Raw genomic sequence first — 27,453 nt, 5'->3', positions numbered from 1 at the left:
GAGCGGGCGGCGGGGCAGCGCCGGGGCCGGGGCCAGGTGCAGGGCCGGGCCAGGCTGCCGCCTGCTGCCGGCCGCCGCGCGGGTAATCACGCGTCCCCCCTCACTGCTGATTTGCAAGAGCAGATTAATCAGAGCGCGCGGCTTGATGAAATTTGCTGTTATTGTGCCCATTTTTAGAAACATCTTTTATTATCTTCATTATTCATTTACAGGGGACCGGCATCAATTATGCAAATGAGTTCACAGACTTTGCAGATTACTTCATTTGCCGCTATTGTTTGTGGAAATTTAATTATTAAATATTATTAAGCTTGCGTTTTCTTCAATTTTCCGAGGCTTAGTTTCATTTGATTTTTCCTCCAGCTGCTCTCGTTTCCTTTCAGTGCCAAAACAGCTCCTCATCAAAGCAGCTCTGGCATGTGAAGACCAAATAAAATCTCCTCAATTTAATAATTTTGATGTTAGTCCCTTGTTCTCAGCTGCTTGCTCAAAGCAATGCAGAGAGAAACGCAGAGCACATTCAATTTAATGAGTAGAAATTGAATTCAAGTTTGTTCGGAATTGACTTCAATTAAGCAGAGTCTTAATGATAAATTAATCTCTTTTCTTTATTCCCTAGAATTTGTTTTTCAAAGTAGGAAATTGGACTACATTGAAAGACCAAATAAAGAATACCAATTTTAACTAGATTATGGAACCGATAGCAAAATTTAATTCTTTATAGTAACGTACTTGGACAAATAGCATTCACTCTATGGCATGTATTATAATTTATATTCATTGTTACCACTCACACTTTCATGGCATGGATAAAATGGCAGTTGAATTAAATATGGGCCTGTAATAGACTTTAGAGTTTTAATCTTTATTAAGAAACTCTAATTGAATGCATAATTAGCTTTTCAGGGTCTAGGAAACTAGGTTTAATATCTATGTGGGCTGAAAACATAGATCAGGCATTTTTTTAAAGAGCATTTTTCATGAGTTTATTTTTTTAGGAGAAATTATCTTGTAACACAGCTTGTATAAAAAGTCACATTTTAACTTCATTGCAAGAAGCTATGTATAGAGGAGCGGTAACAAGGGTTTTTGTGCTCTGAATGCCCAAAGACAGCTCTTGCATTCTGCGTTGATGGTGGGTAGTGCAGCCTTCTTTCATGAGAAAAGGCAGCTTGTGCCTGTCCCCGTTGAAGCATGTAGGGCAAACAAGTCAATGCTTTTGAATAGCAGCATGCTGTTTTCCTTCTCTACCATGGTTAGACACCATAGTATCTTAGTTATTTTTCTCTGTGTTATGCTTGTGGTTTGACGGCCATATGCTCTATATTTTTGCTATTTCAGAGAGCAGGCCATTTTTTCAAGAGTGGAGAGTAATTTTGGGTGCCTGCTTTAGGTTTTCAAAGGTGACCAAGCATCCTTATGATGTCTTAAGCTGGCCATTTCATGCCACTGGTAATTTATGAAACTTTGATTCTTTTACCTCTCTCCTCATTGGAAAAAACTCACTATTTTACTGTGTATGATTAAACTTATATCATTAGAAATATCATTAGATAGGGGATCTTCAAACCAAGCTCTGTCTCATATATGCTTATGTTTATGTAAAAATGAATAAAATATCCACCCATAGTACTAGCACTTCAGAACTATTATGCAAACATTCTATCCAGTGATGTCTCAGGTATGAAAAGAGTTTTTACTAAGATTAATTGCAGATTCAGGAGGGGTCAAATTCTGCGCTTTTGGTTTTCAGTGAAGGGAGTAGGTAAGTTCAGCCAGCTGAGGAACATTCAGTCTTCTGCTTTATCTGTATGTAAAATCTGTGCTTCCCAGGCACTAGGAAATATAAAGCAAAGGTATATATTGCTTTTTAAATAAGAAGTAATAAATTGAACAATTTCCGTTAGACACCTTTTACAATCTTCACTGGACTTGTGAGCACCTCCCACTGTGTGTCCAGCACTGGTATGTTCTGTTTTCCTAGAATTTCCTGTTGTTTTTCTTGGTGTAAAGGGTCAAGGCCTGCTAACAGACTCTTTGCATGGCACACAATTGAAAATATTTATTAATGCAACACATTTATTTTTACAGGTCTGGGAGATTAAGTTTTACTGCTTTAAGGATACCCATGTTCCAAAGATTTGCTTCAGTTTTTTGAATGTGTTTTTCAGTAAATAGCCATTTGGAAACAGGAACCAACTTTCTCTGGAAATGATAAAGAAAATTTTGTTAGTCTTAACTTATCAGATGTTTTGGGGGTATGGTTTAGTGGTGAACATGGTGGTTTTGGGTTAGCAGTTGGACACAATGATCTTAGAGCTCTTTTCCAACTAAGGTTCTATGATTCTGCACTTCAGAACTACAGTTATTTAGAAAGAGATTAAATAAATGTTTTTACAAGAAATTGCAGTTGCAGTTCATACGTAGCTGCATTGTTCCATGTAGAAATCCGTCCCTCTCTTCCTGTAGACATAGACCAGATTTATAAAAACACTAAGGTGCTCGGAGTCACAGAAAGCCTTGTAGAGGTGACAGAGGTCAAAACTCCATCAGTCTTTGCAGCCTACATGTCCGATTGAACCTGGGTTTAGGGATGACATTGTAGGCGTCACACACACGTGTGTTCCAACAATTGATTACATTATAAAATATCTACAAAGAAGTCATTAAGATAGTGTTCCTGTTAGAAATAACTGTACTATAATAGCGCTATGGTACTCCATATTCCCTTGTATATCACTGATCCTCTTATCAATTTCTTCAGTGCAAAAGCATTAAAGACTTTTATTGCATATAGATCTTACGAGTTCACTTTAAGGTCTGACCATTAAACCAAGCTGTTTCCATCCATTTGTCATCATTTGCAGTAATGGTTCTCTACTTTGGTGCCTGCCTTCTGCAGTCCCAGTGTTCTCTGATTAGACTCCTGTGGACACCTGTGCAGATCACACTGCTATCTTTTCCTTTCATCTGGAAAAGCCCTACAGGGTCCTATATGTGGTACAGTGAAAGAGTTTCTCAAAGTTACTTGTCTTATGTACAAAGGAAGACCATATGTCAAAACAACATTTTCAGAAAAACCTTAAAATTTCTTTCTCCCTTTCACAACTGAATCTGATCTCGGTGAGCATGTCCCTGCTGTTGCCTGGTACATTTTCCCAAGAGATTTGGCTTTTTTGAATCTCTATCAGGTAGAAATGGGATGGCTCCAGAAGCAAAATTCAGCCAAAGCAGTAAGTTTTTGGGAGAGGAAAAGAGCCATAAAACCAATTTCAACTAGTGAGTATATTCTGTGTCTGATCCACAGAAATACTGTGCATGTATTAATATGCCTTTTAAAACAGAAAAGTGAATGTTTTTACAAGAGACATTTGTGTCAGTTTTGGCTGTGCTAGGGAGTATAGTTATTAGCAGATGATCTAGCTTGGCTGGAAGCTCAAGCTCCCAACTTCTCAGAGAAGGGTAAGGCAAGATACTGTAGAAGGAAATAATTTGTTTCTACAAGAAAGATGAAAGGGGGAGGAAAGATCACCTTCCTTAAATTATCCTTTACTGAAGTGGAAGAGCTCTTGTTTGTTCATATTTACACACCTACAGTGAAAACAATTCCCTGCTCATGACAGGACTATATTTATTTTATATTCTGAGTTTATTTTCTGGAGATTTCAAAATAATACATTTCTTATGATCAAGATTTTACAGTTTTCTTTGATAATTTCTTAATAAGCAGTATTGTTTTCAGTGCTGCTCTTTTCTACTTCATTTTTTTGCACACTCTTTCAACAGCCCTGATGGTAAATGCATGAGGCAACAGTAAGGTTAAGTATTCAAAAGGTAAGAAATGTCACACTTAATCCCTCTAAGAAACAACTCTTGACTACATTGTCAGCTACTATTTTTAAAGTACCATTATTGTATGACTTCAGATAATTCTGCATTTTGTGCTGTTGAGCATTTTTTATATGCCAGAAAATCTGGCAAATCTATTATCTACTACTGCAGTCTCTAACCACAGGCACCATTCTGTTCTCATGGTCTGGGGCAAAGTATGGATATGCTGATCCACCAACATCTGAGTATTTTTTAGTGAATAATTCTGTAAGTCACAGCTGCTTTGCAGGTTTGTTCTACATTACAGGTATGATTATCCAAATTTCAAGCTTGGCAGATGATCTGGATAGCTATATTTAATTAACTGTCAAGGACAGAACAGAGCTGTGTTCTGGATGTATTTTTAATTTTCCAAGATGTGAGAAAACATTCTACAAATTTTTTTTCAGCTGTTTATTCACTGTTTTTATTAATTATGGGCTGGCCACTGTTGTTGTATAATCTGACTATTTGTCAGATTTATCAACCAGCTTAAGAACATTGTTAGATGTGACTTGTATTTTTAGGATACCTGTGCATGCAACTAAGTTAGCTTCAAAGTAAAATCTCATCTCAAAACGGAACTTAAGGCAGCATTGCTGCTGCTTGAAAAAAGTCTATGGTATATGGCTGCTGACTAAAAAAAATATTTACTGGGGAAGTGTGAGGATTTAATCACAGAAAAGTTTGTTGGTAAATATGAAAAATATTATATAGTATTATAATCTATCTCTGACTTTGAGGGAGAAAAAGTGTGATATTGACAAGTAAGTGATTATGTAATTAGACTGTACTGTAAACTATACAAAAAAGCTGTACAGCTAAAAAGATTTGGAATTTCTGGTCTGCCATGTGGCATTCCAAATATAGTTTCCTGGAAAATCTCAAAATTGAAAATCTTTTACTATGTCAAGAAAAAATATTAAAAAACAGAGTTCCATTACACGGAGTTAGCCTTATCACTGCTAGAAGGCTTGGTTTCATGTGCTTCAAGGAGACCTTCCCCTTTCCTGTAAAATTTGCAGGTTTTATTGGAAAAGACCTATGCTTTTTGTGGAAGCTCATTTCAAACCTTCTTCAACAAGTAGCTTCCTTTATGCAGGGCCTTGTCTTGGAAGATGTGGAAAAGGGCTGTTCAAAAAGTTTTCACCAAGGGGGAATCAGGGTCTTTCTTCTCAGTTTTCATGGGGATTGATGTCTTGACTAGAGATAAGAACAAAAATCAGGCCTTTCAGCCCCAGTGAAATATTATTCTCCAGATGGAGTGAGAGAAGTGGGGCTCCTGCAGCTGTGATATTACCAGGGCTCTGTCTGTATATAGATCTTTGGATTACTCTAATTCTATTGTTGATTAAAATCATTAGCCTCTGTGTGGTTCACAAGCTGTATAAAGTGTGTCCTTAGGTTCACAGTGGCTGAATTTTGCTTTCCATTCTGCCCTTCTAAACCAAAGACAGTACAATTAGTTTTACTGCTGATTTCAGCAAGCATAAGCAAAAGCATTTCCCCTGAATAAAAATTTCTGGGCCGCTTGGAAGCACTTTTTAAACAGCACTATATAGAATAAATGCACATTTTGCTCTCTTGTCCGTTTCTGTGTCCTGAGAAATAATTGTATTTGTAGCCCATGATGGAATATCACAGTTGTATCAAAGTGTCACTGGAATGGAAATTTACATAATAGAAACACCCCTGTGTTCTCTAAAATGATTACTTATAATTAGTTTTTAAAAATCTCTGTTCTTATGGTAGCTGTGCTTAAAATCACCATTTCAATTGTTTGTGTTGAATGACCACATTGCAAATTATATTTTTTTGTTGCTTACTTGTGGATTTCTTACACCTTTCCGTGGAGCATCTTCCCTGCAGGAGATAGGATGAGACTAAGCAGCCTGTGGTTCTGATCATGTTTGGCAAGTTTGTGTACTGTATTGGGGCTTTGAAACTCTTGCATTAGATGGGATATGGTTGTATTGCCCCAGGGATGCAAAGCTAAAGTACCCAAGGAACAAATTAACAGGATGTCACATTAAAATAATTTTTCTACTCTAATTTAGGTAACTAGATTAATGTGAGTTCATTTAGGAATACTTAAATATAACATAATCACATCTAAATGATGTACAATATCAACAATAATTAAGGTAGAAAAATCAAATTTATGTAAAAAATAGTCTAGACTTTCAATGTTTGTACACCTCAAATACATCTGCTGAAAGAAGGCAGAGTCAGAAAGGAATGGTTTAAATTCCAAATCATGCAGTGAATGTGACTTTGACTCAGAGTCTTTCTGTAAGGAAATTTTTTAACACCTGACATTGTCTTCTGGCCTATTTTCCATTGCCAGGACTGGTCAAGCCCTTCAGTCCACTTGAAAACACTTTACAATTTCTGGCAAGTACTAAGGTAATGTGACCACCACCTATAATAATAATTCCTGAAAAATATGTATTTTAAGTGTTTTTTTAAATGTGTGTGCTGTGGTTCTATTTTATAAAATGTACAAATGGCACAGTACCTTTTGGCATGGATGTTTTAACTGCAAAGCAAGTTGTAAGGGTGAAATGCAGATATGGGCTAGAAGAAAAAGAACCTTTGAAGCTTGTGATGTAAGTGAAATAGACTTAATATATGATTAATAAAGTGGAAAAACTAATTTTCAAATGTTTGTTGAAAAGCAAGGAATTACATTCACTGGAATAGGTCAGGTTACCCTGAGAGTACTAGCATTATTAATTCAGCCTGGATAAACAGCAAAAATATATATTTTCATTTTCTCAGAACAGATTTCTTCTACTTTTCAATTTCCTTATAAAGAAAAAATACTGTTTATCCATCCAAGAACAAAATTATTTAGGAAAGTGTCAATGGTCTTTAATGTGTACCATTTAATACAATTTTAAAAATTATTATTTGATTATTAACTGTGACTATTAAGTCATCTGAACAATGGAGAACAAAAGTGAAAACTCCAAATGGAACATAGTAGGTTTTGATGCTACGTGAGAAAAATCATCCATTGACTGATGACAACCTGCTCTTTGAAATAAGCATTTTTATTAACACTTAAGGCTATAGGTGGTTATTGCATTCCATTGTACACCTTCCTGGAAGTTCACCTAATTTTAGTATTTCTATTATATTGCACAGAATAAACTCAGTTTCTTGTCTGCAAACTTTCTCTCTGTAACTGAACAATCAGTTGGCTGAAATACAAACTATTGACACATAGGAACAGACAGGTATTTAATCAAGACTCTGCTTAGATGGAAAATGAACCCCTGCATTATATTGCTCACTTCTCTCTGTAGTGCATCTTAATAGCAAATATTCACCTCTGTGCCAAAATTTTCATCTTGTGAACTTTTGGATCCAAACCCCTGTTTAATTGGTGAGAGAAATTCAACACTGAGCATGAACATCCGAGTGATTTATAGCCTATTCAACACTGCTGGTGTGGTAGTTTTGCAAAGGATGAGATCATAAGCAAGCAGAGAATTTATCCTAATTAAACTATATATGTATACTGTGCCTAATAGGAAAACAATCTAGAAGTAAACCAAGAGAAGTCATTATTAGATTCTGTTCCTCAGAAGCTTGTTTTGTTTGCTATTAATGTTCATCTTACAAATGCTGTTGAGAGATCTACCCTTAAAATATCTGCTAAAGAAAAATAAATTATTGCTTGAACTTTCTTAGATTGCATTTAAAGGAAATGTAATGAAGGGTGGGTGAAAAAAACATGAGTCAGATTAAAGAGGACAAAATGAGCTGGAGAATGTCAACAACGGAGACTTCTGCTGAAGCTACGTTGCTGTTCATGTGGGTGTGTTGTGGTTTAACACCCACACCCACACAGCTGCTTGCCCACTCCCCCACCAGCAGGACAGGGGAGGAAATCAGAAAAGTAATTGTCAGAAAACTTGTGGGTTGACATAAAGACAGTTTAATAAGTAAAACAAAAGCTGTGGATACAAACAAAGCAAAACGAAGAATTTGTTCACCAATTCCCACAGGCAGGGAGGTATTCAGCCATCTTCAGGGAAGGAGGTCTCCATCAGGCAAAGTGGTCACTTGGGAAGACAAAAAACCATAACTCCAAACATGTCCCCCTTCTTTCTTCTTCCCCCAGATTTCCACGCTGATCACAATGCTATATGATGTAGAATATCCCTACAATCATTTGGAGTCACCTGTCCTGGCTGTGTCCCATCCCAGCTTCTTGTGCACCTCTGGTCTACTCACTGGTGGGATGGGATGAGAAGCGGAAAAGGCCTCGAGGCTGTGTCAGCCCTACTCAGCAGTAACTAAACCATCTCTGAATTATTAATGCTGTTTTCAGCACAAATCCAAAACACAGCCCCATACAAGCTACCGTGAAGAAAAATAACTACTTCAGCCCAAACCAATACAAAGTGTCAGTTTGCTGTGAGCATAGGAGGATGTGTACAGAATGCAGTAAAACTGTCCTGAAGTGCATTTCCCACACACGTGATAAAAAAAAGTCTTGCTAAAAAAAGGAAGTAACAATCCATGAACTGTTCCAGTGTTTTAGCACAGCAGATTTTCTCCCATCAGGCATGAGAGTTACAAATGGAAGTGTATGCATGTCTAGGGACAGTAGTGTCACCAAGGTGAATCACCTCAAAAGAGAACAGTTGGTGGAAGTGCTGCGTTCTCCTTGAAGGAAAAGGCACCAGTTGGTGGCTGAGTATCTCTAGCTGGTTTACAGGAAGCTCATTCAGGGACTCTGTCTGAGTCAGCTATCTTTTAAGCCTGCTTCTTAAACAGATTGCCCGATGTCTATCCCAGAGAGAGGCTGCCTAGGAGAAGGTTTGTGTATGATACCAGCTGCTTTATCTGTGGGTGAATTAACTTGGTCTTGTTCCATTAGTATAGCAACTTTCATCAACTTTCAGTTCTTAGAAAGTAAAATGTTTTAGACTGACTGAGGTGGTGCCTGTTACCCACAACTTCTATAGCATTAGCCTTTGTTATTAACTCTGGCAAAATCTATTTTCCACTTTAGCTTCTCAGTAGTAAGTAGTATTATTCAAGGCCTAGACTTGAGATGCATAAAATAACCAGCACTATCATACCCATTAAGCTGTCAGTTTTCAGCAGGACACTTGTGATATTACCTATGGCTTCCTGTCTTCCTGACTTCCTCCAACAATCTCTTCCATCAGCTGTGTCTCTTATGCCCTAGAAACTGCTGTCTGAAGCCTGGTGGATGGCTCATTTGACATGTCTGTCATGTTGTGAAGTTTGTGTAGGAGCTGGATTAAATGAAGTGAAGGTTAGCTGGTCTGACTGTCTACTGAGGAGCTTCAGGTCAGGGAAAGCTTTCTCTACATTAGGACTGCAACAATTGGAAGAGGAGAAAAGTAGAAGGCAAGGACAGCTTTGTGGTGAGGTAGGGTGAGGGAGGCAGTAGAGACTGGATGGAGATGGCTGAAGTACATATGCTGTTGGAGTATAGGAATATTAGTCCTTTTCAGTGCCATATTGGAGTCTTTGAGAACTTTTAAGGAAATCATTTGCTGTCAGCTTTTCCAGCCTTAGACTTTTAGCACACAGGCTTCTCCTAATGCTTGCAGGCATTAGCGCTTCCTGGTTTTGGAAAGTTGGAGGGAGAAAGCAGAAGTAGAGGAGTGATGCGGAAGTATCTGTCTCCCTGTGGATGAAAAGAGTGAGGCATGTTTTCCTCCCCTTCCAAACCTGAGTCTTTTGTGGAGCTCACACTAAGTTATAGAAAATGCATCTGAATAATTCAGCACTCTGGATGTCAGCTGCTTTTTACAATAGATTTGTAATGTTCCCAAATACAGTGGCAATACAATGGTAAGGTAAGCAGTGAAAATTTCTGATACATTTTTAAGTACAATGAGAGAGAGAGAAATGCCCTTAAAATTGCACTAATGAAAAGTCATCCCTTTAAACTAGAGGAGAGAGTTATTTTTATGCAAGTGCAGATTTTTGATGCCAAGACAATAAAGAAGAACCACAGTTTGTTCCATTAAGCTTGTATCATATTGTCAGCACTTGCCCATATGGAAAACATATAAATTGTCATGAAAACATGAAAATGGGACAATTTAGTAATGTTTTGAGTAGGCTTTATAAATATCATATGTATTTTTAAATACATAAGTGATGCAGTTTTGAACACAAAAGAGCCACAGTTGTGGCAGCCAGATTTCACTGTGTTCCCAGAGCAGCAAAATTAGCAGAGCTGCAAATGTAGTTATTTAAAAGTTGAAAATTTGGACTAAGTCAGAAGAAGTATTAAGAGATTTGGTGGGAAACCAATAAAAGCTAAAAGCGGCACAAATACACATTCTTTTTGCTCACCAGAGGTCAGAATCTGTGTGTGTGCTTTTAGATTTAACTGAGCTTTTTTCTCTTTTATAAAGACCCAAACATGCTTGACAACTTGGTGTCTGAGGCATGTTTTCACCTTGTGGGTGGCTGAAGTTGTGGTATTGTTGGGCAAAGGGTAGAAATGTGAGCAGCTCTGTGACCTTTCACCACGTTATGAGCTTCAGTGGGTCTGGAAAGTACTAAAGCTGGGTTTACAAGTTTATTCTTAACCTGCTGTTAAACATACCAGTTGTACAGAATGTCAGAGCTCAATAGGTATGAATGGAAAAATGGGCTATGCATTAGCTGAGAATCTGGCTCTTTATGCAGAGAGGAAGAATCAAAAGCATCTTTATGGGTTTTTCCCCCTTACCTTGTTCCACTACATGTCTTCCCTGTAGGTTTTGTGTTAAATGTGTGATGGCCTTAGTTTCAGAAAAAATAATTTTGAGCACTGTTCAGTATTATGATGTCTGTATTTCAGTAATTGATGCAGGACAGAGACTAGGAGGTGTTTGGCAAGCAGTAGTGTTATTTTGGGATCCACTGTGCCTGGGATTCCTTCACATGCTAATCATTCAGTAGCTTTCTGCCAAAATCCTTTCTGACTTGATTCCCTCTTTGTAAAGTCAATAACATTCCTTTCTTTCCCACCTTGTATAAGCTGTTCCTTATGGAGTTTAAAGTCTCCAGAGCACATCACACATGCCTACTACGGTCTTGTAGTACTACTCCAGTGCACCTCCTAATGTATTAAATTGTCATTCACTGGTGTTCTGTGTCTTGAAAACAATGTCACCTGATTGTACTGGCTTAGCCTGTGAGTCTCCTGAGGCACCATCTGAATGAGAATAGCTCGCATCTCTTCTCCACAAAGGCCAGCTGGTGTGCAAACCCCACCTTTTTGTCTCTCCCTACAGATTTGTGGCCTACCAAATGGGGGTATTCCGTCACTGGGGAAGCTGTGCTTTCAGTTGTGGATTTTTTACTGTTTTTCCCCTGGTGCTGTGAGAATCTGCTTCCAAAGCTGAAGAAATCTAACTCAGAATGCCAGTGCTTTTAAAGAATATTGTAGAGGGATTCTATGTTGGAGCCTCCCGAGAGGGAGGAAAGAGAACTTGCAATTAAAAAATAGTAATTCTTGTTGTTAGTGACATGACAGTAACAATGTCTGTCTTTTAAAAAATTCCAAGGAAGTTCCACTGATTCATATTTATATGGAAACCAATATTGGAATGTTTATTTCATAGCTAGTGGCTAAGGGATAAGATAAAATTCTGGTGCGGTATTTATATTCTGTTTTGCAGACATATCTAATCTTCAGTGGCATGAGAAATGTTGTAGAAAAGTATGTCATCAAAAATTGCTTCAGCATCACATTTAAAAATCTGTCCTCTGGAAAACAGGTCAACTTTCACTGTAGCTTATGGTAATACACACAGACACTACAGAGTATTTTATATCTTATAATGGAGATAGTATAGATAATAATATACTTTCATCTATTACTTTTATCAGATCATCTTATCTCCTTTGTGGCATCAAAAGCATGTATTGAGAGAAGATTGAGACAGAAGTGTCTGCTTTATTTAATACGCACATGAAGGGCCTGATTCTGTTTACACTGAAGTCAGTGGAAATTTCTGTCCTTGATGGGAACAGAAACAACTGTCTGAATTCTACACACAGCATTTCATTAGTGTTCTTTATGGTATGCACGTGGGGAATGAAGACTGACCTCTCAAATTGTGAAAATATTGTTATAATTGAAAAGATATTAGTGCTGTAACTTTGTCACCAATTAACAAACCTGTCAGTTCTGTTCTGTCAGGGTGTGTGCGTGACCTCTCAGTGTCATGGTATCCGAGTTCTGCTGTAAAAAGAATACTAAGTAACATGCATATACATTCTCTTTGTCTTCCAAGTAATTTTTCAGTTTCCAGAAATGATTGTCTTGTTGGAGAAGTGATAGTGCAAAGCATTAATGCTTGTCACTTTTCTCCTGTTTTTCAGTTGTCTTGAGTGTGAATTTGGAGTTTTTGCTTTGTTGTGGAGTTATTTGGAAGAAGATGCGGTTTATGTTTCCTGCAATTGTCCCAGTTCACCAAGTAAGACTGATTTTTCAGTCAATGGTGTGTTAAAGTTTTTTTAAAAGTCTTTTTTATGTTTTGAAGAACTTCAGAAAAAAAGACTAAAGTTTTAAAGTATCTGTGAATCAAGTCTTCGGCAATGCAATGGACAATAACCCTCTGCATTTGGTTTGAGAGGAAAAATGTGAGTAATTTCATGTTTTCGTTCATCCAACAGCTTCTTTTGGCTTTATGGTAGCAGTAATAGGCCAAAATAACTGGGTTTTTTTGTCAGGCGTTTATTGCAGAATAATTTTTTCCCTGCTGACCATATTATTGCATATTTTTAGTTCCCTCTGGGGAAGAATGTTTCTGAGAGAATTCAGTTGATCCCAATTGTTTGCCTTTCTGCAGCTCTCAAGGAGGTTGAAAACCAGCTACAAGTGACAGTCTGAGATCTTTTTTATGCTTCCAGAATAACTGCTTAACTGTAAAAGTCAGAAGTTAAATAGGTAGTATAACTCTCAAGCCAGTATTCCTAGGCACCTGTGAGATCAGACCAGTTGAGAGTCACTTTTTAAGAAAGGTTTTAGAGGCTGAGCTCACATAAGCATCAAATTATCAGGATATTTGTCTCAATTTCATTTATTTCCTGAAACTGTAAATTGAAAACTCAGTCACATAAGTAGGCTTGTGAATCCCCCCTTCTTGTTGCATTTAGAATTATTTTTTCCCCAGAACCAGGATAAGAAACTGTAAAATTCTTCTATAAAATAGTTGGAATTTTAATTGTGTTAATCTTCTATTGAACTCATTAAAGGGGTCAGTATTTTGTTTTATCATACTTTTGTTTGTCTTTAATATTTTTAAAGATGTCATATTGTTCAGGAGCACAATGACAGGATTTTTCTTTTCTCTTTGGAGACACTAAAAAAGGTTCTTAATTTTAAATTACAACAGTTTAGAAAATGCAGTTAGATGTCTTTAAACCTTTGGTGATATTTCTGTATTTTCACTGATGGGATATGGAGAAAATGTTTTCCTTGTTTTAGATTGCTTTAAAAGACAGAAGGCATCTGTGGTGAGTCATGGAGGAGTTTAGCTATGATACATTACTAAAATGCATTTTGGCAGCAAATGGAGAAGTAACTACCCAGTCTGTTGTGAAACAAGAGAGTCTTTCAACCCATTTTTCAAAGTGCTCACAGTTCTCATTTGAAGGCAAGTCAAACAATAAAAGTAGTGAGCAATGAAAATTAATGTGTATCTGGAATACTTTAATTAAAAATAATAATTATAATGGACCCAGGGTGCTCATGACCTCCTATTTTCTTCTCATTGTTGATTGATTCTGCTAAATTTTACCCTCAGCAAATTATGTTGCTGTTCTGTTACATTTCATATTTGATTACTGAGAGATAGTGAAGCAATTTAAATGGGACTTTTAAGAAAAAATTAGACTCTGGTTTTGAATTGTAACAGTATCTGTTAAAATAAAGGAAGTTGTTTTAGTACAGTGATTATTTATAATGAAAGATTTTGCAATAAAAATCTGAAAAAAGAATTAAGTACAAGAATTAAATAGTTTGAAAACTCTCTTGAAAGCATGAAGCAAATGGTAGTTTCCAGGAAATTAAAATGCAGCCTTGGTAACGACATAATTGAAACAGAGTGACTATGGAAAACAATGAAATTATTTCTCATAAAGTCTTTGCTTCTAACTGCAAGTTCTCTGTTTTAATCTTTATCTTGGAATGCTGAGTTTCTTCTGAACTTCTTCTGAGTTTCTTCTGTATTGAGCTCTACCACAAGAATCCGCTTTCTGTTAGTAGCATAAGCTGGTTGTGCACGAGCTGTTTCAGTCTGGAAGCCTGTTCTTCATATTCTGCCAATAGAGTTAAATTGAACATAGTGTTGTTACTTGATGCACAGCCTTCAGGACAGAACACATCTTTCTTCTCTGAATCTGTAACATTAGAACAAACTGTAATTTCACCTTAATTTTCAGTGGTTCATGTATTTCACACTATAGTCTGGAATTATTTAGATATTGTGGCAAGAGGAGGGGAGTGAATGTCAAACTGTCTTTACCATGAAACCTTAAAAGTAAAGTATGACACTGCAGATATTGAGGTGTATGAGAGTGACAGAGTTTGCCATCAGAGCAATAGTCTTTAAAGAGGATTGTGGTTTGATTGTCACAGCTTACTGAAAACAAAAATAAAACACCAGTTTATTGAAGAACACTATCTTTTGTTATGTGCTCAGTAAGACAGAGAAAGTGACTCAAAACAAATCTGATCTAATTCTGAATATTTTCCTCCAAAACTTGTGGAGTTTACATTTACTTTTTTTGTGTTTTTTCCAACTTCTCCATGCAAGAAAATGTTGAAGGTTGTTCAAGAGAATGAATATTGTCAGAAACTTACTGAAAGTAAGTTTCAGTTCCATACCGAAAAAACACATTGACATTTCTCAACTTTGTACTTGATTCTTGATACTGGACATCAATGGACTCAAGACCGTGACTAAATTTATACATGTTTTTAAAGGTGTTGCTTGAAGTGGCCTATGTCCAAAGATGTTTAGAATTTGAGCCTCATTTTTTTCATTCAGAGAGAGAGATGGCAGCAATATGCAGGACTGCTGACATGTCTTCAGGTTGCTCAGTTGTGGCGTAGAGTAAGAATGGAAAATGAGCCAGTTTTGCATACTTGAGATAAAAGGAAAGAAGAATCACAGGCTTCTCTGGGGAATAGGTGTAGCTATGTAGCTCCCCTGATATATCTGTGAGCAAAATGTATCCACTTCCTTCAGACGCTGGCAAAATGGGTAGAACAGAAGCAATGCTACTCTACATTAGAACATAAGGTGACAGTGGATTCAGCGTCTGAAGAAGAGAGAAATAGAAAGCAATTCTTAAACCACAGGAGGTATACAGAATGGAAAGTTTTCATGATTAGGCATGGTTTATCCAAAATATTATTTTGTAGCTTTCAAATGTATGTTACCTCATGAGAAATTCAGTCTATTCTCAGTGTATTTTCTGACTTCCTTGTTTCCTGACCAAAATAGACTTCATGGAGCCTGACTGTCATGTTTTGAATATGAGATCTATCTGCAGTTTGGTGGAAAGGACATGTACAGAATAGTCACATAATCAAACATGCAAAATATAAGAAATAGCTGTATCTGTCTTGCAGTTTTTCCTTTTATTCTGGCTGAAACAAAGGCAGTATGCACATACCTAATTGTGTTCAAATGTTGTAATAATTCAGACCACATAAGAAAAATGGCCCATCACATATGGAAAAAGAACATAGGAGAAGTGTTATTCTCTGATTATGTTTTTTTTTTTTAATAAACTGTTAGAAGAGAAAAGTTGTTAAAAAACTTTTATAGTTATTTAGGACTCCAAATTGACTTTAATTCATTTGATTTTTATAGACTAGTAGTCTTTAATCTCTATTGCAGAATCTGAAGTATACCTGTTACATACTGGTAAATTAGTCGTCAATCCCTTGGGCAGTATATTTTAATATCAGTATTATATGGTAGATGATATAAATCTTGTATATGGTATTATTAGCTTAGGCAGCTGCTGACTTAAAAAGGCCAGTTTAACAAGTCACCACTGTATTATGTTTAATTAGGTACAGTTTATATAATGAGGTGTTCAGTTCTAATGGAAAGACATGCTGTGAGCAGCACATCTGCAGGAATAACTATTACAATCAGCATTGCAGAGACCCATGGAACTGCAAATTAGACTTACTTATCTAGAAATAAATTACATCCCAATGCCTTCATAAAGCTCATTAATTAATTCCACTGGCATAAAGGTCTTTTTCTTAATTTCATGTTCCATTAGCATAATAAACACAATTTGAGTTACAACAGTATGATCAGTTTAATGGATGCTATTTATTTTAGTTTTTTATTTAAAGTCCCGGTAACATAGAATTAACATCAATATGCTGTTTGGTCCTTTATTAAAAATTCCCATAGGATAACCAGCACAGATGTTCAATACAGCATCATATATTTGCTGCATTTTATGACTTTACTAATTGACCATATGGAAAGGTGTTGCTTGGATTTCTTTTTTTTCTTTTTTTCTTTTTTTTAAAATCTGATAAATTATATGGATTGTAATAGTCACAATTGGTTACTATGTGAAATTGGACAGGTTAATATACACTGCATGCTGGGAGCAAAACAAGAGTAAGCAAAGTTTTTATGTATGTGGATTCATAGTGAATAGTAACAATGAACTTCCTGGTGTATTACAATCAGCTTCATTTATATGTAGTTCCTGACATAATTGTAATTTTTTAATTTATGCAGACCCTGTCTCATAATGAAATGTTGCCAGCTATTTGTTTAGTCACAGTTACCTTATAGACAACCTAGTTAATCCATTCAGCTTTTCTTGAGTCCCACTATTAATGAGAATCTACACTGTTAGCAACATTTATGATAAGATGTTGTATGTTACTAGAACAAGGGGTTTCATTATTCATCTGTCTAATATTGATTATTGTAGATGAAATCCATACCCATGATTTTTTAAATTTGTTGTAGACTAGAAAAATGTATTAAAAATTTAGTTTTACCTTATATTGCCCATTTTTTGCCAAAGCCTAACTGTAATATCACCAAGCTAATTTTGTAATCAGCTTGATATAAATGTTTTCTAAGGCTTGTCTCTTATATTGTTTTTGCATTTCCTGATCTTATTTCATCTTTCTGCATTTAGTATCAGTGACTATCTCTGCAAATATCTTCTCCTTCAGCCTTTAATTCAGCCTTTCAGCCCTCTTTGAAAGTTACAGAGTGGCTGGGTAGTACTCATGCATCAGGTAACCCCATCATCTGATTTTTCACGTAAAAACTGATTGCTGTCTTTACACTGTAATTCACCTTTCTATTTCTCCCATGCTTTCCAAAATCATCTGAACCTGAGTAATTTATTTTTGCTAGTGTGATTTCCTTCCATTAGATGACCTCGATTATGTTATCAGAAAGAGTTGCACCAGAGCAGATGAGGGCAGGATGCCCTAATAGTGTGTATGTCTGTATGGGCATACACATACACAGGTATATAGTTTCCAAGGATCACATGGAGGCATTTTCCTTTAAAAAATGCTCTGTAGCTCTTTTTTTTTTTTTAATATCCCAGCCCAGCACATGCCCATACTCTTGGGATTTCTGGTTTGAGCTTGTTTTTGTTTAACAATTCCTTCTCATATATTTAATGTCTGGATTTTTTTAGGCATTTAAACATGGATATAATCTTAAGAATGGAATTTTACCTTGAAATTTAGGTTTTTTATTGTAATTGGAAATTGCCTAGCTGCATGCAGAAAAAGAACTAGCCTTTAGTATTATCCCTTGTGGATGACTCTGAACTGTAGGACACACAAAGCAGTGTAGAGAATGTAAGGCAGTGAAGTTGTATGATCAGAATAATGTCTCTTTCTTTGTAAATTCTGTTTAGTGCAGATGTTCAAATGAAATTTTAAAAATGAATCACTGTCTTCTGATGTTTCAGTGTTATGGGTCCTAAGACACACATGTCAGCAAAAAATGATTTTGCACTGAAGGACAAAGCTAACATTATTACACAGCTGCATTGTCTGTGAATATAATAAAGTCTTTTCGTGCACTATATAGTCGCACCCTGTAAAGATAAAAAAATGTGACAATAGGGGATTGATTCTGTTCCACATTTAAGAAACAGTGACTTGAAAATCTTGTGCATTTTCAAATTCTTACATCGTTATTTGTTATGTGGTTCTAGCTGAAAATATGAATTAAAGGTTTTTGACAACAACAAAAACAAGCTGGATAAATAGTGCCAAGTCGTGGCCTTTTCCAGGTGATTGGGCTGGTTGTGGTTACATGGACAATCATCTTTACAGTACAGTCTTCTTTAGCAGTGTAAAATAAACACTGTTCCAGTTACATGGGGGAGTATAAGCTAAACCTTGCTCAGATAGCAGCAAACTGCTAGAGATGGCCTGAATGCATTTGGAACGGAGGGAGAGGCAGATAGTACTTTTGGAGAATGGTATCAGAATGATTTAGGTGATGATAGCTCTTACTACACTGCTATGAAGTAGGAGTGAAATAGGAAGTTGAGCAGTAAGAATCCATGGGGACTCTGCAGCCACCTATAGAGCTCTATGTTGATTCCTTTTTGCTTTCCATGCCTTGCTGTGAGAGCTTAAACTTATCTCTTGTTGTTAACCTGTGTTATTAGGTCGTGTTACAAGGGCAAACATATTCTGGAAAATTTTGTCCTCAGGAAGAAGGTAAAACCACATTGCTTTACATCTGGTTGTAGAGACTTACTTCTATATTTTATTTGGATATCTGAATCTGTAGGTGAATTCCAATTCACCTACAAAATTATATTCATAATGACAAGTAACTGGCATAGAAGATTTTGGAGAATCTTCTGCCTGCCATTCCTCTGATCTCAGAGCACCTGAGGTATCAGCCTATATGAAGTTGAGCATTTTGATTTGTCTGGCAGTACAATGGGCATCTGACAGCTTGTTGTTTTTTTTTTTTCCTCAGCTGTCTTTTTGTCACAGACACCACTATCCTATCTCCACTTCTACCACCAGCTTTGCTCTTTGCAGCTGGACACAGTAGATGGCTTTGTATGGTTAAGTGCCTGAAATGCATGCAGCAATTTTCTTTGATCTGTTTGATTCAGATTAACAGAGAAGTCTTGGAATCAGAGAGAGCAGGTTCCTGATGTTGATACCTACTGATCTGATCTCTTACTCAGTTGTGTCCCAATGATGGCTGGGTTTGCTTAAAATCTGAGTAGATGGAGAAAGTAAGGATAATACTCAGGACATAAATCCTAAGACACACATTAGAAGGAGATGAGTGTTTATTGAGGGGCAAAGCTATCTTTATACTGCTGCACTGCATATAACCCTGCAAGGAGGATTCTGATGGAGGGCTCAGAAAGAATAAGGAGAAAACCTAGCACAACAGGAAGGTTTCTACATATAGGCTTAGTCTTCTTCTGAAATAAGGCATCTTTTGAATATTGCTTGCTGTCTGATAGAGAAAGAGAAGTAGCAGAGAATCAAAATTAAATTGGCTTCTCACAGTGCCTGAGGCTTAGGATAGAACTTTGTGTCACTGAGGAATACAGAAAAGCATAGCTGCAAGTATCATTTCACAGACATGGCTGGTCCTGGGAAAATTTGGCTAGGGATGAGGCAAATTACTGTTAAATGTCACCAGAATCTGATCAGACCAAATACAGTCACGTCAGAATAAAACACCTTTGCCACATAGACATAAATGTCATCTGCATTCAGATGGAACTGTACTATGTTGTCTGGTCAGCGAGGCTCTGACAAAAGTATTTTTACAGAAGTTTAGAGCTTCTCCAACCTCTCAGTGATACATAGAGACTTCTTATCTCATTAGTGTCCCAATAAAAAGAGATAGGAGATTTCTTATTTATTTAAAACTGTATGGTGTAGCCTTAATATAGATATTGACCAGATGCCAGATTAGAACAACTAAGTAAAATGTTAATACAGTCAGATATGTTTCTTAAAGCCATCCAATGCATGTTATTTCCACAGGATATTGCAGATGTTTTATTTGCATCTTGGTGATAAATATTTAAGGAGCAGAAATATTTTAAAATCTTGTAGGATTACAGGTGTCATTTTTCAGAATAGAATCTAGATATAAACCCCTAGTAATTTATATTGGTGATTCTGTAAGAACTGGTGGAAATGTATCTGTTCCTTTCTGCTTAGGAGTTCTCTCTGTAGTCTGTCCTTTTCATGGTCTCCAGGAGGCAATATCAAGTACCATGCTCAGGCATTAGACTTCAGACCACAAACTAGGTTTCTGGTTGTTAATTTTTTTTCCTCAGTTCATGCATAAAAATGTCAATAACTTCTAGGAAAAAAATCAGAAATGTGTGGAGAAACTGAACAGTAACACTAATGTTGAATCTGTTTCATCTGCTTAAGTAGCCACTTTTAATTATAATAGGTAGTGTTGCACTCAGGCACACATTAGTGGTACTTGAAAAGAGCACCTAAGAAGCGAAGGATTTGTAGAAATTCAGTACACATATAGCTGAATTCCTTTGAGAAGTTGCTTTGTTCTTGTCATAGTGCTTGAAGTTAATGGACAACTGAAATAGAATGGTTGTATGTGTCATACATTGAGTGAAGAGGACTGACTTAAAGCCATTAGTGTCCAGAAAAAAAAGACAAAGGCAGAAATTATATTGCTTCCAGATGAATCCTAACTGTTCCCCAGATTCCATGTTAGCATGACAGGCTATAGGAAGGCCATTAATCGGAAGGTCAGATAGCGCAATTTTAGTCAGATTTTCTTGATTGAAAAAGCACCAGGAAACTCTCTAGAATGTTACAGAATCTACAAAATAATTTTAAAAACTGGTTTAATGGCTTGATGGCCTAAGTGACAATTCTACCTGTCATACTAAAAGGGAAAGTTAGCTTTCAACACTGTGTATGGTAGAAGTGCTAGAAGAGTTGAGTTATGGCTGTAGTTTGAAAAACCAGTTAATTATTTTTTGTTTCTTCACAAGTCTTTAATGCAGTTAAAGCACAAACCTTAAAACTCCCTTCCATTACTGCTGTTCTTGAATTGATCTAATGTCAGCCCTCAATAGCTTCTTTGTTCCTGAAGAAGTATTTTGGTAATAGATTTTTATCAGCATTTTCTCTTTAACAGTTTAAAAATAATAATAATTTGATAGTTAGCTCCCCCACACTCTAATATAGATTTTAAAATAAGCTTCATCAATCATACTTGCTATAATATAATTAAGGTGCATTTCAAAACAGTCCACTCTTGACTTCAAGTACTAAATACAAAACAGGTACTTGAATATATGCAACATGGAGAACTCCACTGTAGATCATTTGTGTGTTGCTGTGAAAAACATGTCTCAAACCCTTCTCTTTGATTAGCAGATATGTCAGCTAGAGCTTTTAGTACTGAAATCTGTACACAACCTCTTGTTTTCTGACTGTTGATTCCTCCCACTTCTCAGTCATTATAAAAGCCTGTGTATTTGCTGGGCATCTGTATAAAGTTGGTTTGGCAGGAGGCATGGCTGTCTACTTCAATTTGCTAGTCTTGAAATTCTGAAGTTAGACTAGAGCTGAAATGACGATGGAGACAGAAAGAAAAATCTTAAAATCCTCTTTTTGCTAACCAATAAAAGTTTTTCAGCCAAACAACCTCTCATATTTATGGCCTCATAATTAACATAAGGCAATGTTTGCTCTTAGGCCTTTTGTCATCTTTGTTCTTCTGCCACTGCTTTTCATTCTTTAGTCTCCTCCTGTCAGTAAACCCATATGAACAATAACAGAAAGATCATTCTTTTAGTAAAATAAGTACTGTAATGCCTCATTGCTTGGGCTGACTTATCTGCTGCTTGAAGCTTGAATAAATGTCCACAAGTTGCAGTAAATCTATTTCTCTGTAATGGAGCAAACCCCAAATACTGCATGGCAAGAATCATTGAGCTAGTCACTACAGCTCTAATTCTTGTATCCTTGGGCTCTCAGTACATGTTGGATACCACCTGCACTTTTGGATGAGAAATTGGACAGGCTACAATAATAAGTGGTCTAGTTAGTGTTGGCTGCAGAATAGCTACTTGTACCAAACAAATGGTGTTTTGCTGTAAGAGGGGGAAATGCTACTGTTTTAGATGAAAACCTTTCATTTTCCCATTTTGGTTGCAGACATTTTTCTGTACAGTGTAGAAGTACAGTTCTGAGGAAGGTAGAGCACATGTGCATTCAGGCAGTGGTATTTTGTCATTTGACTTAGTGTGCGGAGAACTAGGTGACATTTTAAAGTTTGTGTTATGTAAGAGGGCAAATAAAATCATCTAATGATGCCTTTTAGCCCTGAAAATTAATTAATCTGTACTATGGGATTTTTATAGGATACGCTTTCTGAGACTTCTTTTCGAATTCATTGTATTAGAATGTAAACAGTCTTCACTAATAAGAGTTAATTAGTCTGGTTTGTAGCAATTCTGACACATTCTGGCCCAAAACAGGAAAAAAAATGCTGATATAATGTTCACAGAAGTACTCCTGCTAAATTTTCTTACATGTAGTGATGTCATGCATTTGGATGAATTGTGTTCACAGTATGTACAAACACACTTTTTGAAGTGAGGGAAACTACCCTTTGTGCCACTCCTAAATAACCTAGGTATTTTTTTAACTTTGCATTAAATACATGTGACTTCACTGTTCATATAGCTTGTCATGAAAAATATCAGTGTGAGCTGTTCCCTTTATGCCTTGATATTATACAGTTGTCAAAGAAAAAAATTACATTCTTCCTTTCCCTTAATATTTACCAACTTAAGAGATTTTGTTGTCTGTTGAGCAATCTCAGAAGGAAATAAATGACTACATAGGATGGAACTTCCAACTATAAGACTCATTGTCTTCCTTTTTACTTCTTAGGCCATTTTCCATCAGTGCAGTGAAATGGAGTGCTAGTGCCTGGTATGTTGGAAACTGCTTTTCATTTCTGTTTTGCTTTTTACCTTTTGCTGTTATTTACCCTAAATAAAATTATGACTTGTCCTGAAGCATTTATCAGTTAAATGTGACATTTAATCAACTTTATGAATTTTTAAGCAAAAGTGAATATCAAATTGCAGCTGAGGGCACTCAACACCATACAGGGTGGGGCCCATTGTGAAAGCTGATGTTTGAGGAATCAATGTTGTATAATAATTGTAAAGATTCGTGAGATTTCATTATGAAGTTTTGTTTAAACTGGTGGAAAATCATCATGGATAGAGTCATGCACTTCACTCACAAGAAAGAAGAAACAATGCGTTTTGTTTCTATCAGGGAGTGTGTTCACAAAGTTCTATGGTAAATGTGACTGCTTTAACAAAAATCCATGACAATGTACATGTACTGCTTGTGAACAGGACCAGAAAGAGCTGACTGAGACCCTCATGTTGAGTCATGAGGTTCCGAAGGGACTCCCCTTTCATTCTAAACTCATCAGGAGGCAGTTTAGATGCAGCTGGATACAGATTGAGTACCAGACTTGGTGAATGATTTATGTCTAAAGAATTATATATGCACATCCTTTTCTCTGTCTCAGATAAGGTTTCAATGTTTCAGTGTGCTTATTCCCAATTCACTTACCAAGTATTTGATACAATAAGGATTCCTGTTCAGGGACTCATCCTAATGTGCAGCCCATTGCCATTCAGGAGAGCTCAATGGGCCCTGGGCTGCCCATAAGTATTTGGAGTCAGATGACTGAGTTGTAGTTATTTTTGTATACTGACTACAGATGTTAGCTTTGTCCAGATTTGGCTTGAGTAGGGCATTGACCAGCACTGTGGTTCGGAGTGTGCCTTGCTCAAATTAGCCATTGGCTATTGTGTTGTTATGTCTCCCCTGAATCCACTTTAAGCAGGATGCAGCCATCATTACCAAACCATCCATTAGGATCACCACTGGTGGTTAACACTTGAGCAGGTTTACAGGAAATAGAGGTCAGGTTGAGACAGAGAAGGAGAAGCACACTGTCACAAAAAGCATGGCAACAGGACAGGATCTACATAAGAATGTATCCTGTTTTCATAGGATAAAATGACTGCCCTGGGCAAATAATATACTGTAAAATGTATGTCCTGATTTTAGATAATGCTTTAATGAGAGTTTATAATTTGGAAAGCACTCCAAGCCCATATATATTGCATCCAGAATACAAGCCTGCAGGTTTCCTTGTGTTTTTCATTTTTACTCTCACGTGACAGCTTAACTTGTTACTACTTGATTATAATTAGGTGCTTGATTTTCATCAACAATAATTTCTAAGTGGAGTACTTTATGTCTTTTTAAAGCAGGCTTTACTTAATATTGTGTGGTTTCAGCCAAGAACATGAATTCCTCTGCCTCAGTTTATGTTTGCATACTATGAGTAATTTATCTAACTCAAATGTAATATTCAGCATAAAAAAAAATTTCTGTGTAACATTTTAAGCTCCTACTGATGTTAGGAGTAAATTGAATTTATCCCCCATACTATGTTACATTAACCTCTGATATCTTGACTAAAACGGATGTTTCGGGCCTTGAAAAACCCACTGTTATCTTTTGTAACATCTCTTTTCTCTTATTAGCATAGCATGCATCTGTTTTAATTTCATGGAATAGTTCTAGTTTCAAAGTCACATGTTTGTTGAGTTTCTAACCCTGAAGAGCAACCCAGTATTAATCAAAGCTTAGTCTGTGTAGAGAGTCTTTTGATTCTCTTCCTTTTGCTGTCTTTAACAGGACATTGCCTGTGTAAGCAAAATCAGTGTTAAATACTTGTTAGAAATGTTGGGAAGTTAACCTGAAAGGTTCTGTCACCCAAACGATTCTCCTGGAGAGACTGGAAAACTGCTTCCATTTACTTCAAGTTTTGTTTAGCATGCTCCAGTCTGAGAGGGTTCTGGCAGCACCCAGACATGTGCACATAGGGCTGAGTTTCATGAAACCATTTTCCATGCAAAGTAAAGGTAGTCAAAAGAAACTGAACAGTAAAGTCTTACTGGAAAATTATTACTGAAAAATTGCTTGAATACTCTGTGTATGTAAAATATATGAATGCTGATTGGTTTCCATTTATGTGCTACAGCCTCATGTTAGAGGCTCTTGTAAGGACACTCATGGAAAAATGGTTCAGGGTTATAAAGAAAAAAATTATAGAAATAATTTTAAAGGATGTTTTAGTGAGGGAAAGTATGAGGAGGGAAATTCATTGTAGAGCCTGCTATGGGCAAGAAGGTGATTTGGAGGGGAAAAGGAAAAAACACATTTCAGAAAATGAGTGTGGACTATTAGTGAAAAAATGCTGGCTACTCAAAAGTATATATTTAACAGAGAACTGACCCATGAGGCCTGAACTAAAAAAGAGGTTCAGGAAAGAGAAATGTATGTGGACTCTTCTGGTTATCCAAAAAGAGCTGTTTGTGGAAATCTTGTAAAAACCTCAGTGTTTGCCGGCTTACATGTATATGACTAACTTACAAACTGGGGAAGGCATGAATGTATGGTAAATCAGTACATATCCTGGAGGGAAATCTGGTAGTCTAACATGGGTCTTGATGATGAGAGCAGAATCACACAGAATGTGTTGAGTTGGAAGGGACCCATGAGAATAATCAAGTCCAGCTCCTGGCCCTGCACAGCACTATCCCCACCATGTGCCCAAGAGCAGTGTCCCAATGCTTCTTGAACTCTGTCAGGCTGGTGCTGTGACCACTACCCTGGGGAGCTGTTTCTCTGCCCAGCCACCATCTGAGTGAAGAGCATTTTCTTGATATCCAACCTAAATCTTCCCTAACAGAACTTCAGGCCATTCCCTTGAGTCTTGGCCACCAGAGAAAAGAAATCAGTGCCTACCGCTCCTTTTCCCCTCACAAGGAGGTTGTGACTGCAGTGAGGTCTGCCCTCAGTCTCCTCCAGGATGAACAGACCCAGTGCCCTCAGCTGCTCCTCACAGCTTCCCCTCAAGGCCCTACACCACCTTTGTTGCCCTCCTTTGGACACTCTAAATTAATATCTTTCTTATATTGTGTCACTCAGACACAATAAAACTGTTCCCAGCATTGAGGTGAGGCTGCCCCAGAGCAGAGCAGAGCAGAACAGAGTGGGACAATTCCCTCTCTTGCCTGGTTATGGATGCTGGGTTTGATACCCCCAGGACACAGTTGGGACACCCTGGCTCCCAGGGCACTGCTGACTCATACTCAACTTTCTGTTGACCAGGACCCCCAGGTCACTTTCCTCTTTCCAGCGTTGTTTTTCAGAGGCTCCCCAGTCTGTATGTGCATCTGGGATTGTCCCATTGCTATTCTCAGAGGGTTGCATGGAAAGGGACAGAGAGACAAAGCCTGCCTGAGAAGTGTGACACAGTACAGAAGAGGGACAGAGAGTGGCCCTTCTCTCAGAAATTTCTATGCTGAAATGCAAACCACAGCAAAACAGTCCAGAGAGTGTTTGGCAAGTGGAGCTTTACATATTTCTAAGTATTATGAGTTTTGAAAGAGTTGAGAGGTTGAAAGATTTCCCTTAAGTGGTCATTAGATACTGATTGCCTGGGATATGGGATTTTTTAAGCCACTTTTTCTGCAAGGTATTTAAATTGGGCAATGGCTTCATTCTTTAGCCATAACATCTTGTGTATTTGGGTATTTTGTATTTTTCACAGAAGTGCCTGCTTTTTACATACACAGCATTTTCCTTTTCCCGGAAACCTTTGTGATATACTTATGTAGATTTTTATGTCTTTTCTGATTCAGACAGCTGAGCCTGAATCCCAGCATGGAGGAGAACAGGTTTTTTTATTCCATAAGACAAGTCAGTGGGCAATCATCACAGGAACTTAATTCTTAACATTTGGTCTTACCCCAGAAGCAGTGCTGGAACCCATGAAGTAATTTCTTAGCTTAATCAGCACTGTATCTCTTTTATAAACAGACATATTCTATTGGATTAATGAAAGACTACATTCCAAGCTGTGGAAATGTGAACAATGTTACAGAACAGATAAGTTTAAGAGATGTGCTTTCTGAAATGCATGGTTACAAAGTTTGTTTGATTACACAAAAAGTAATAGAAATAAATTTGTGTACTGTTCTTAATGGATTTTTTCTTTTGGTTTTGTTTTTCCTGAACCAGACAAATTGATATGGATAGAAATCACATAAGTAGTTGGAATCTTCTTTTCATTTGTTGTATATGTCCGTCCATGCCTTCATAAATGTGTTTTGGGAGAAAGAGCAAAAAGGCAAGAAACATTTGTACATGTGTACTTGAATAGAATGCATATTGTGTTTTGGGAGAAAGAGCAAAAAGGCAAGAAACATGTGTACTTGAATAGAATGCATACTGAACAATGACCAAGGTGGCAAAGTTTTAAGCTCAGATTGGTAAAATTGCCCAAGGCTTATCTGACTCTGATGCTCAAACTTGTTATCAGCTCCTACTGCCTTCAGGGAGAGCAGAATTAAATTAATACTGAAAGTTTTTGAAAATTAGACAAAATCTTTGCAGAGCTGGAATTGAATAGCCTG

General features: G+C 37.0%; 1 long non-coding RNA gene across 1 annotated transcript in view; it reads left to right on the top strand.

The window, feature by feature from the left end:
• The window catches only part of LOC120510829, a 183,707-nt gene that overhangs the window by 21,628 nt on the left and 134,626 nt on the right, over positions 1-27,453 (top strand). Inside the window, exon 2 of the long non-coding RNA XR_005629604.1 lies at positions 12,247-12,507. This is a non-coding gene — a long non-coding RNA (uncharacterized LOC120510829). The remainder of the gene's footprint in view (positions 1-12,246; positions 12,508-27,453) is intronic.

Source organism: Passer montanus, unplaced genomic scaffold, assembly GCF_014805655.1.
Source record: "Passer montanus isolate IOZ18808 unplaced genomic scaffold, ASM1480565v1 scaffold60, whole genome shotgun sequence".
NCBI lineage: Eukaryota > Metazoa > Chordata > Aves > Passeriformes > Passeridae > Passer > Passer montanus.
This window is presented reverse-complemented; position numbering and strand designations above follow the sequence as displayed.